Source organism: Durio zibethinus, unplaced genomic scaffold, assembly GCF_047325235.1.
Source record: "Durio zibethinus cultivar Kanyao isolate XHJ-2024 unplaced genomic scaffold, ASM4732523v1 HiC_scaffold_97, whole genome shotgun sequence".
NCBI classification, from domain to species: domain Eukaryota; kingdom Viridiplantae; phylum Streptophyta; class Magnoliopsida; order Malvales; family Malvaceae; genus Durio; species Durio zibethinus.
Window position 1 is genome coordinate 27,501 of NW_028322720.1, and position 12,522 is coordinate 40,022.

The 12,522-nt window shown below is 30.3% G+C and overlaps 3 non-coding genes across 3 annotated transcripts; 2 read left to right on the top strand and 1 right to left on the bottom strand.

The window, feature by feature from the left end:
• The first annotated feature begins 3,072 nt into the window (after positions 1 to 3,072).
• Positions 3,073 to 3,159, top strand: TRNAS-GGA (transfer RNA serine (anticodon GGA)). Its single transcript has one exon. It is a non-coding gene; the product is annotated as a tRNA-Ser (tRNA).
• A 1,378-nt stretch (positions 3,160 to 4,537) lies between these two features.
• On the bottom strand, positions 4,538 to 4,610 carry TRNAT-UGU (transfer RNA threonine (anticodon UGU)). The gene has a single exon. It is a non-coding gene; the product is annotated as a tRNA-Thr (tRNA).
• Positions 4,611 to 7,452: 2,842 nt separating this feature from the next.
• TRNAF-GAA (transfer RNA phenylalanine (anticodon GAA)) lies at positions 7,453 to 7,525 on the top strand. Its single transcript has one exon. It is a non-coding gene; the product is annotated as a tRNA-Phe (tRNA).
• Positions 7,526 to 12,522: the final 4,997 nt, after the last annotated feature.

Genomic DNA, 12,522 nt, shown 5'->3' on the forward strand with positions numbered 1-12,522 from the left:
TCTTATTCGAAACGCCTCGTGATCTTTAACCAATTCTGCGCTTCAATATAATTACCAGGAGTAAGCGCTATAGCCTGTTTCCAATACTCAGCGGCTTGATCGAACCAAGCCTCCGCTATTTCAGAATCCCCCTGTCGAATGGCCTGTTCTCCCCGGTCGGAATAGGCGGGTCAATTCCTTCCCTTAGAACCGTACTTGAGAGTTTCCTACCTCATACGGCTCGGCAGTCAATTCTTTTGGTGTCCCATTTTTTTACCCTACCATATATCCAATTGAATGAGATTTCTCATAGATCCTATCGATTTGTCTCGGGTTAACCAAAAGAGGTTAATTACATGAGTTTCAAACTTTAATTTGGATTAAATTAATAATGAGTTTTATCTTTTCTCCCACCTTCAGAAAAATAAAGCATAGGCGTTTCGGGATTATCGTCCGTTAGATTTTTCTGAAAGGTAACTATCTCGGTTTCATATCATATATAAATTTATATAGAATCCTTGAAAAAGACTTCTTCCTCATAAAAAAGACTTACTGTCTTTGGGATCTGATGCTACACCGCTGCTCAATAACTTAGGGGATCGGCTCTATTACATAAGTTGATTCCTAATTTTTATCTCATATCATGACATAAATAAGCAGTTCTTATTTATTTTTATTGTATCGGCCCAAAACCTCGCTAATTGATCTTTACGGTGCTTCCTCTATCAATTAGATCCTTTATCCATAGAATAAAGTATCTAGGCATATATATTTCTTCATATTTTGACTTCTATGAAGTTTCTTTTTTTTTTTTCTTTTTTTGTTACAGCTGATAAAAATCGTTTTTTTGGACGATGCAATATGTAGAAAGCCTATTTTATTTACTAGCGTATTTATTTACTAGCGTATTTGCTCTTTCTTTCCTTTTTTTTTTTATTTCTATAGTGGAGATAGTCGCACGTAATGACAGATCACAGCCATATTATTAAAAGCTTGTGGTAAGAACGGGTTTCGTTCTAGTGCTCGAAAATAATATTCTAAAGCTTTTGTATGTTCTCCGTTACTTGTGTGGATAAGGCCTATGTTATAGAGTATATAACTTCGATCATAGGGATCAATTTCTAGTCGCATAGCTTCATAATAATTCTGTAAGGCTTCCGCATAATTTCCTTCGGATTGAGCCGACATCCGTTACGGTCGTCATTCGATTCAACGAATTCTCCGTTCCAAAACCGTACGTGAGATTTTCACCTCATACGGCTCCTCCTTTATGTGCATAATGAGAATAATCCATGGAATTAAAAAAAAGGTCGAAATATTGTCATTATGAACTGAGCGGGGCTAATGTTTTTACAAGAAATCTCTAGCCAACCCTCTTGCAAAAGATCTTTTCTTACCATCAAGCGTGTTCGTACTAGATAAATAAAGTAAACTCCAACAATTTCTTTGTTCTCAACGCTCCTTAATTTCCAGGAATTAGTCACTTCAACAATCTTCGATGGTTATATGGGTATCCAAAGTACGAACAAGATGGATGTTTGTTGTCCCAACCATTTCTCTTAGTTCCGATCCCGATAAGGAAAGGGAATCCTTTATAACAATAACAAAGTTTTCGTGTTGTTGATTCCTAGATGTAGTGCTTCTTCCTCTATGCCGCCTATTGGTACTAGTGTAGTAGGGTTGACCCACAATACAGACCCATAGGTGTAACCTTTCGCTCAATACTCGAATCAACAATTGAAGCATCTGAGGTTGCATTAATCGGGGATACACGACAGAAGGAATTGCTTTATTTATAAACTTCACCTTCAACAAGCGTAGATTTCTTTTTTTTTTTCAATAGTCTTTTTTTTTTTTTTTCTATTCCGAATCATGTGTCTTTTTCCTAAGACTAAGAGCGGTAAAATAAAAATAAAAAAAAAAATATATATAAAATAATTAAAATATATAAAATAATTATAATTATATAATAATAATCAAATCGCACCATCTCTGTAATAAGTAAATGCCTCTTTTTCTCCTGAAGTTGTCGGAATTATTCGTAATAAGATATTGGCTACGATTGAAAAGGTCTTATCAATAAAATTTCCATTTATCCGCGATCTAGGCATAGGTAGCAATCCATTCTATAACTCTTTTCATTACCCCTTCGTGAGAAAAAAAAAAGGATCTCACAAACAAAGGAAGCGTACAGTACGAAATAACATAAAAGCAGACCCATTCCATAAAAAAAAAAAAAAAAAAGATATAGCCCTCTACTTTACTTCAATTTTTTTGGCAGGAATCAAGAAAAAAAAAAAAAAAGAAATATTTGAATCCTATTTTATTTCATCCAAATTTATTAGTATAAGAATTTATTAGTATAAGAATAAAATATAAAAAGAAAAAAGAATTATTACGATTTCATCGAAGTTGAAGAATCAAAAAATTTATCCTACGGATTAGGATAGATTAGCAAAATTAGAGAAGTTTTGATTAAATTATGATAAAAAGAGGAAAAATAATCGAATAATCGTTCTATGATGAAAATAAAATAACTGCCCTTTTTTGTGTTTTGTGCATAGCAGGTATACAACATATAATCAAATATAAAAATCCCTTAGAGGATTTATGAATTTGTAATAGATTTACAGAGTAAGAGGTTGTTGTTGAGAGATCTAAAACTGGAAAAGAATTTTAGAATTCTTATAGAAATGGGGAATTAGAGTCTAAAGAGAATTATGAACTAAAAATATCCATTAAGCATAGTCTAAAAAAAAAAAACCAATCGATTGATTTGATTCGTTTCAATTCATTGATTTAATCCAGTCCGGTAGAAATATCAGAAAAAAGATGGGAGTGCCTTTTTCGCAAACATGAATAGATATATATGGTATATGTTTATCGTATTATATTATTTATTTTTAACAGCCCCCTCACAAAAAAATTTCTTCGAGTCGGGAGGCTAAAGAAAAAGTGCTGAAAAAAGTGATGAAAAGTTTTCTATTTTTATAGCTAGTTTTCTAGTTAGAATTGATATTGTTCGTACCTCTCGAACAATCTAATATGAATAACTCGCTATTCGCTCGGGTTATCGGCCATAATAATTATGTAGGAGAGATGGCCGAGTGGTTCAAGGCGTAGCATTGGAACTGCTATGTAGACTTTTGTTTACCGAGGGTTCGAATCCCTCTCTTTCCGCACCTTCACCTAATTCGCCAATGTAACTGACTACAATGTATCAAATCAAATAAGAACAGATACTAAAGAGTTAGACCCTTCTTTGATATAGATTCTCTATTCCCAATTTCTTTTTAATACGGAATACGTAAAATAGCGTACAGGGGATGAAAATCTACCTACGGATCTATCATACATGAATAGGAGAAAAATAAAATTTCCGAATCAAATCCCTTACCCTGTCTTCCTTTACTTAACCTTAACTCAGGTGAAAAGGGAGCAGAACCCTTGTTTTGTTATTTTAGTTAGGTTTAAGTCTGACGAGAATAATATTCTACGACAAGCAATTCATTTATTTTCAAACCGACCCATTTCCTATCTATTATTTGATTGACTAATCCTTTATATTGTAATGTGTGAAGGGTCAAATGCTTTGGTAATTCCTCATGGGTGGATGAATCAAGATAATTTTGAATCAGAGTTCTAGATTTTTGTTCATCCCTCGCTGAAATAATATCTCGGGGTTTGCAGCGATAACTTGGTATATCTACTGTACGACCATTAACTAAAATATGTCTATGGTTAACTAATTGGCGGGCTTGAGGAATAGTTGAAGCCATACCTAATCGAAAAAGGATGTTATCCAAACGCATTTCAAGTAATTGTAGTAAAACCTGACCTGTTGACCCTTTTGCTTTTCTGGCAATACGAACGTATTTAAGTAATTGTCGTTCTGTAAGGCCATAATGAAAACGCAATTTTTGTTTTTCTTCTAAACGAATACGATATTGAGATTTTTTACCGGAGCGCGATCGGTTTCTAAGATCGCTTCCGGCTCTAGGACTTTTACTAGTTAGTCCCGGTAAAGCCCCCAGACGGCGTATTTTTTTGAAACGAGGCCCTCGGTAACGCGACATAAAGACTCCTTATTAATTTGAATTTTATTGAAATTTCATAAACCTAAATTAAAACTGAACTAAATGAAGCGAAATCGACTGAAGGATTGTACTACAAATATTAATGAGATGAATTGGATCAATATCCATACTTTTTTGTATTGTATATAATGTATATTGTATATAATGTATACAAAAAATAGAAATTAAAATAAAATATATATAATATATAAATATATTAAATATAAAATATATATTAAATATAAAATATAAAAATTAAAATCTAAAAATTAAACCAAAAAAAGTTTCCTTTTTTTTTTTCTTGATTTATTCTGCAAAGATCTAACTCCTCCAATTTTATTCCTAATTGAAAGTTTCTACGACATAATAAACGGATCGTTGACCTTTGGAAAGAAAAGGGGAAAAAGCTTTTTCAATGTTCTTTGATTTCAAAAAAACATTATCAATCATGTAAAAAAGTAAAAAAGCAAACAAATAGAGAAAGCCGGCTATCGGAATCGAACCGATGACCATCGCATTACAAATGCGATGCTCTAACCTCTGAGCTAAGCGGGCTCAAATAATAGAAATTTTGTATCCATAGGAATTCAGCAAACTATTACGATCTTATCTATTAACTATCTATTAGTTATTCATAATTACTATGAATTATTAATATGAATTATAGACTAGAATTTAGAAAAACTAGAATTTTAAATTTTAAATGCCATATTTATGCCATACATAATTTATGCCATATTTAATATAATCATATTTAATATAATGATATATAATAATATATAATAATATATAATAATGGTAGATTCAATCTAATATTCAATCTAATATTGATAGAATATAATAATTAAGAATAGAATAATATAATTCTATTTGATTATATTTTAATCATTCTATTTGATTATATTTTAATCATATTAAAAATGATATTTTAATTTAATCATATTTTAATTTAATCATATTAATATTTAATAACATTATATTTAATAATATTAAATTATAATAATATTATTATAATTTAATTCTAATTTTATTATAATTATAAAAATTATAAAAATAAATTATAAATATATTTATAATTTTTATAATTATTTATTATTTATCTCTATATTATATATTTTTATTTTATATTTATTTTATTATATGTTATCTTTATTCTATTAGTCTATTCTATTTAGTATTCTATTCTATTTAGTATTATATTCTATTTAGTATTATATATATAATTTAGTATTATATATATATTAGTATAATATTAGTATACTAAGTATAATATTACTATATTTTTTATTTTATATTTTTAGTATTTTTTAGTATATTTTTAGTATATTTTACATTTAAATTATATATAATTTTTTTTTTTTATATAGATATAGATATAGATTTAATTTAATAGATAGATTTAATTTTAATATAGATAGATAGATTTAATATAGATTTAATTTATTTATATTTAATATTTATTTATATTTAATATAGATTTAATATATATTTAATTTATTTATATTTAGTTTAGAATTATAAATAGAGTCTAATAATTAGATAATTATAGTGAAAATATTTTTATGCATTTATATATAATTTATATTTATATATAATTTATATATATATTATCATTATATAAATGATACGTTATAAGTCTAAATAATTAGAATGAAACTTTGTTTTTTAGACTAACTAATTCGAATTATCTTCGAAGTCGAAATAGAAATGAATGGAATAATTAGTTCTAGCTATTATGCTATTATACTAGAAAATAAATAATTAATAATGAATAAATTTTAAAATGAATAAATTTTAATAATGAATAAATTCAATTTTCATTTTTATTTTTATTTTTTTAGTTATCTTATTATGGTTATATAGGATAGTCTAATAAAAGAATAAGAATAAAAATAAAATTAAAGAAAAAAGAAAAGATGCAACCCATAGAAATGAAATCCAGATCATAATGAGAGATGAGAGACTCCTTTCTTTTGTTTTCATTCATAAAGGCGGAAGCTAAGACGAAAAAAAAAAAAAAAATCGACCGTTCGAGTAAATTGCCTGAGAAAACTGAGAGTAAGGGGGGCATATATATGTTATGGAATATCCATCTATATTGAATTGCGAATACAGAAATGATAAAATATTTTCTGATTGGACCAAATAAATACGGGTCTCCGATAGAGACGAAAGAAGATAAACAAACAAGAAATAAAATAGGTAAAGACCCTTCGATATAAGAATCAGTATCTATATCTACTAAATTCAATACTAAATTCAACGGTTTTCGCATAAAAAGAAAGAAAATAAATAAATGAAAGAAGGGGAAAGGAAGGGAAGGAGAAAGGGGGAAGGAAGTGCATCCTAATGAGATCCTAATCTCAAGACACAAAGGGGATATGGCGAAATTGGTAGACGCTACGGACTTAATTGGATTGGATTGAGCCTTGGTATGGAAACCTACTAAGTGATAACTTTCAAATTCAGAGAAACCCCGGAATGAAAAATGGGCAATCCTGAGCCAAATCCTATTATTTTACGAAAATAAACAAAGGTTCAACAAGCGAGAATAATAAAAAAGGGATAGGTGCAGAGACTCAATGGAAGCTATTCTAACAAATGGGGTTGACTGTTGGTAAAGGAATCCTTATATCGAAACTCCAGAAAGGATGCAAGATATACCTATATAAAATATAAAATAAATAGGTATACTAATGAAAAACCAAAAAAGACGACTCGAACCCGTATTTTTTTTATTTATATGCAAAATCAATTTATATGAAAAATAAAAAGAATTGTTGTGAATCGATTCCAAGTTGAAGAAAGAATCGAATAGAATATTCATTAATCAAATCATTCACTCCATAGTCTGATAAATCTTTTGAAAAACTGATTAATCGGACGAGAATAAAGATAGAGTCCCGTTCTACATGTCAATATCAATACCGACAACAATGAAATTTATAGTAAGAGGAAAATCCGTCGACTTTAAAAATCGTGAGGGTTCAAGTCCCTCTATCCCCAACCCCAAAAAGCCCGTTTGCTATCTATTTATTTTATCCTACCCTTTTTGTTAGTGGTTCAAAGTTCCTTATGTTTCTCATTCATCCTATTCTTTTCCATTTTACAAGCGTATCCTAGCAGAATTTTGTTCTCTTATCACAAGTCTTGTGATATGATATATTGTGATATATATATGATATACGTACAAATCAACACCCTTGAGCAAGGAATACCTATTTGAATGATTCATAATCCATATCATTACTCTTACTGAAATTTACAAAGTCTTCCTTTTAAAGATCCAAGAAATTCCCCTTTTAATTTAATACTTTTTCGTTTTTTTTTTTGTTTTCATTTTTAAGTGACATAGACCCAAGTCATCTAGTATTATGAGGATAATGCGTCGGTAATGGTCGGGATAGCTCAGTTGGTAGAGCAGAGGACTGAAAATCCTCGTGTCACCAGTTCAAATCTGGTTCTCGGCGTATGATTAATTTGTATGAGTATCTACTCTACAAATTAATTGATATAGATCGACATAATACATACTTATCTAGCTAGCTATCTGGAAGTAAACCCTCTCTTTATTTATTTTTTTTTTTTTTTTTGTTTCTATTTTTTAGATGAGCAAAGAGTCTATTATAATTATAATGTAGTAAAAAAAATAAATAATGTAGTAAAAGAAAAAAATTTCATTATCTTTCCTCTTCTTTTTTATTTGTTCACGCTGTGGCTCCTCACATTCAAAAAGAATGTTAATACTTCATACATATTTAATTAAAAAAAAAGATTAAAATAGTTGGTTGAAAGGCCCAACCAAAAGTCTGGTCTAGAGGAGTTCAAGGATAGAAATAACCAAGACTCATCTCAGCTACAGTACAAATAGAATCCGATTCCCTTTCATTTATTTATTTGTATTCTCTTTCATATTCCATTTCTTCATTCCTTTCTATGTGACTCTCTAGAGTTCATCTAAGTGATGTGCGCGATACAAAGTTCACGGTATAGAACCCTTGTTGTTCATCCTATTGTCTCGGCTCGTCCGAAATAAAATAAAAAGGTATCTTCAAAAATCGAGAATTTCAATGATGTATTGTCTTTTATTTCTTTTTATTTATTAGCCTATCCATAAGAATACGAATGAAACCTCAATTCCTCCGTTTGAGCTAGAAGAGAATGTACAAATATTCCTTGAATATTTGAAGTTGTAATTAGTTTCTTATCATTCAATGAGCGTCTTGTATTTCATAAAAATTGGGGGCAATGTAATCCTTACGTAAAGGCCACCCTATCCAACTTTCGGGCATTAAGATACGTTTCAGTCGTGGATGATTCTCATAAGAGATTCCCAACATGTCATAAGATTCTCGTTCTTGAAAATCCGCACTTTTCCAAACCCAGAAAACAGACGGAATTCTAGGGTTACTCCTTGGAGCAAATACTTTTATACATACTTCTTCCGGTTGATCTACACCATACTCTATTCTCGTAAGATGATACACACTGGCTAACAGTCCGCCTGGTGCTACATCATAAGCACATTGGGAACGTAGATAATTGTAACCATATACATATAAAATAACAGCAATGGAATGCCAATCCTCGGGCTTTATTTGTAAAGTCTCTATTCCTTGGTAATCGAAGCCCAAAGATCTATGAACTAGCCCGTGTTTGACTAGCCAAACAGACAAACGGCCCTGCATCTTTTTTATCTCTCCCGCACTTTTCTTTTTTATTTGTAATTTGTATAAGATAAGTATTTCACATTTACGATGAAATCGAATTTATGAAGATTAATTCGTTGTTTGTTATTCTGTTTCTGAATCCTACCTAATTCACTAATTCGTGGGAAGATATTGAACTTTTGTAGTTGAAAAATGTTTCAGGAGGAATCTCTGAAGTAGATGGTGGTTGATAGAGTAATCCTTGATTATAATTTCCAGTATGAGTACTGCGTACAAGACAAAACTTGTGATTGGTAGTAAAACACCGATCCCCCTGTTGAGATCTAATTCGATCTTCATAGATTTCGCGAGATATTTTCTTACGAAGTTTTGTTATAGCATCTATAACTGCCTCGGGTTTAGGGGGACAGCCCGGCAAATAGACATCCACAGGAATTAGCTTATCGACTCCCCGAACAGTACTATAAGAATCAGTACTGAACATCCCTCCTGTAATTGTACACGCGCCCATAGCAATAACATATTTAGGTTCGGGCATTTGTTCATATAATCTCACTAAAGAGGGAGCCATTTTCATTGTTACTGTTCCAGCTGTTAAAATTAGGTCCGCTTGTCTAGGACTCGATCTTGGGACCAGCCCATAACGATCAAAGTCGAATCGTGAGCCTATTAATGAAGCAAATTCAATGAAGCAACAACTGGTACCATAAAGAAGCGGCCATAAACTGGAGAGTCTTGACCAATTTGAAAGATCATTTAATGTAGTTGAAATAACTGAGTTTTGGGTTGTTCGATCAAGTAAGGGAAATTCAATGGAATTCATACTCAATGTTATTATTATTTTTACTTTTTTCTTTCTTTTTATTATCTGAATATTCAGGAACTAAGACCATTCCAATGCTCCTTTTCGCCATGCATAAACTGAACCAACAATTAGGATAAGCACGAAAATTAAAGCTTCTATGAATACGGGTACCCCCAATACATCGAAACTCATTGCCCATGGATAAAGAAAAACCGTTTCAACATCAAAAACAACAAAAACTAGAGCAAACATATAATAACGGATTCGAAATTGTAACCAAGCATCGCCCATTGGTTCTATACCCGATTCATAACTAGAAAGTTTTTCTGGACCCTTTCTAATCGGGGCTAAAACTCCAGAAATTAGAAATGCCAAAATAGGAATAGCACTTGATATTATTAGAAATGCCCAGAAAATATCATATTCGTAAAGCAGAAACATAGACGAACTCCTATGAATGTGAAAAATAGACCGGATTAGTCGATTCGACCTGGAATTCATTGTCAAGTCATCCACAACTGTTTGTTTAGTCAAACCAACAATTCAGTTTGATCGAATCGTCTAGTTTCGTTTGTTTGCTGTTGCGTTTTAAGATTTATTGATTGGAATTAATCCTATTTACATTTCACTTATTTCGATTTAATTTCGATATAGTACTAATTTGTATTCGATATAGTACTAATTTGTATAGTAATAGTATAAATAGATATTTATACTATTACATTTATACTATTACATAGATATTTATACTATTACTATATAGTATAGTAGAATACTATACAAATCCAAAACAAGTAAAACTTTTTTGTTTTCACTTCATTTCGTATTTTTCTAAATAAAAGGAATTCTAATATATAACTAATATCTAATATGTATTAGAAATAAAAAAAAAAAAAAAAAACCTTTTCTCTTTTCTATTATCTTATTATCTATTATATATATAGAATATATATAGAATATAGAATAAATTTATATATATATTATATAGTATATTATATAGTTATATATAGAATATAGAATAAATTTATATATAGTTATATATAGAATACATTTTTTATTTTCTATCTATATTTTATAGATATTATATCTTTTTATAGATATTATCTATATATATATTATCTATATATATATATTTAATATATATTATATATATTTATGAGATTCTGTTGAAATGCGCTTTTGTTTTCAGTTTCTGAGCGATCTCCCTGTGAGCGAGCTTATGGGAATGATTTTAACCAAGCAACTGGAAGCGACCAGTTCCAATCAACAAAGAATACAATAATTAGGAAAAAAACTATACAACTTTTTTTATTTGTATTTGGATATTCTTTATTGTTTTAGTTTGCTTTAGTTTTAAGAATATTATTTTCATTTCATTTTTATTAATTTAATAAATATTTTTTTATTAATTTAATAAATATTTTAAATTAATAAAATATAAAAATTAATAAAATATAAAAATTAATAAAATATAAAAATTAATAAAATATAAAATAAAAATATAAAATATAGGGCTATACGGACTCGAACCGTAGACCTTCTCGGTAAAACAGATCGAACTGATTATTATCAAAATGATTCGACCTATTTCAAAGACCCAACATGCATTTTTTTGCATTGGGCTCTTTCATTAACTGATAGAAATATCAGTTAGTCTACCATATATATATTTTTTCTCTTAGAAAAAAAAGGAAGATGGTTCCATGTGCTCTGATTCATTACTGATACAGGAGCACTACCAAAGTGTTTCAAAGAAGGGAAAGTTTATCTTGACGTAGGTCTGCTTCTGGCCTAGATCAACCTAAGTTAAATGAAGTCTCTATCATCCTGATTAAAAAATCAAAGATGAAACTTCATACACCTTAAGATTCATAGGACGAAAAGAGAATTTTTGAGGTCCTTATACTCATTATGCCTAGCATTGAATAGACTGGGTATTCGCCCTATCAATATCTCAAATCAATGATAGGTTCGATTCGGATCCTGCTCCTGCCTAAACGGCACCCGAATCGAACCAAACCATTTGTCAGGCTATTGTTCTCTTGTTTTGTTCCTTCAAAGTAATGGAGTAAGACATCGATTTCTCAAAAGGATCAATTTTTTTTGATTGCATGATAGACTCCCCTGAAAAACATTGGCGCGCGTGTAAACGAGGTGCTCTACCTAACTGAGCTATAGCCCTTGTGTTTGTGATACATATTTTATCATATTATTTAGATAATTTCTTGTCAAGATGAATATTACATGATCCAACATCATAATCATACCTTTTTGGTCGGTTTGATTGGTATTGCTTAGAAGTAATATCGGATTTATAATCCATCGATGTGATAGGTCCCTTTTCTTTCTCTTTATGATTCCTTATGATAATAAATGACCTACTTAACTCAGTGGTTAGAGTATTGCTTTCATACGGCGGGAGTCATTGGTTCAAATCCAATAGTAGGTAGAACTTATTAGATACCATTGATCCCGGTGTCTAATAAGTTTTTCTACCCACCTTCTTTTATTGATTTTCTATCTTTTTCATCCTATTCTATTTCCGTTTTCAATTTTCAAATTTTTCGTTAGATCAAATTTCACTATTTCACTTTTGATTGTATTTGATTCTATTTAATCAGCAGAATAAAAATGGGATGTAGAAACGAAAGTTCTGTTTATACGGAAATTCTTTCGATTAACCAACTAGTTACGAAATCGCGTTGATAGCCTTTACTCGTGTCCTAGCCCATCTGAGAGCTAGATTTGCCTCAATTGTTTGCCTCTTGCCTTCAGCTTTCCTCAAGTTAGCTTCCGCTATTTCAAGAGCTTGCTGAGCTTCTTGTGGATCAATGTCACTACCCTTTTCCGCATCCTTTCCAAAAATAGTGATTTCATTATTGACTATTCTAGCAAAACCACCCATCAGAGCCATCGTTAACCATTGGTCGTTAAGGCGTATTCTCAAAATACCTATATCTACAACTGTGGCAATAGGCGCGTGATTTGGTAA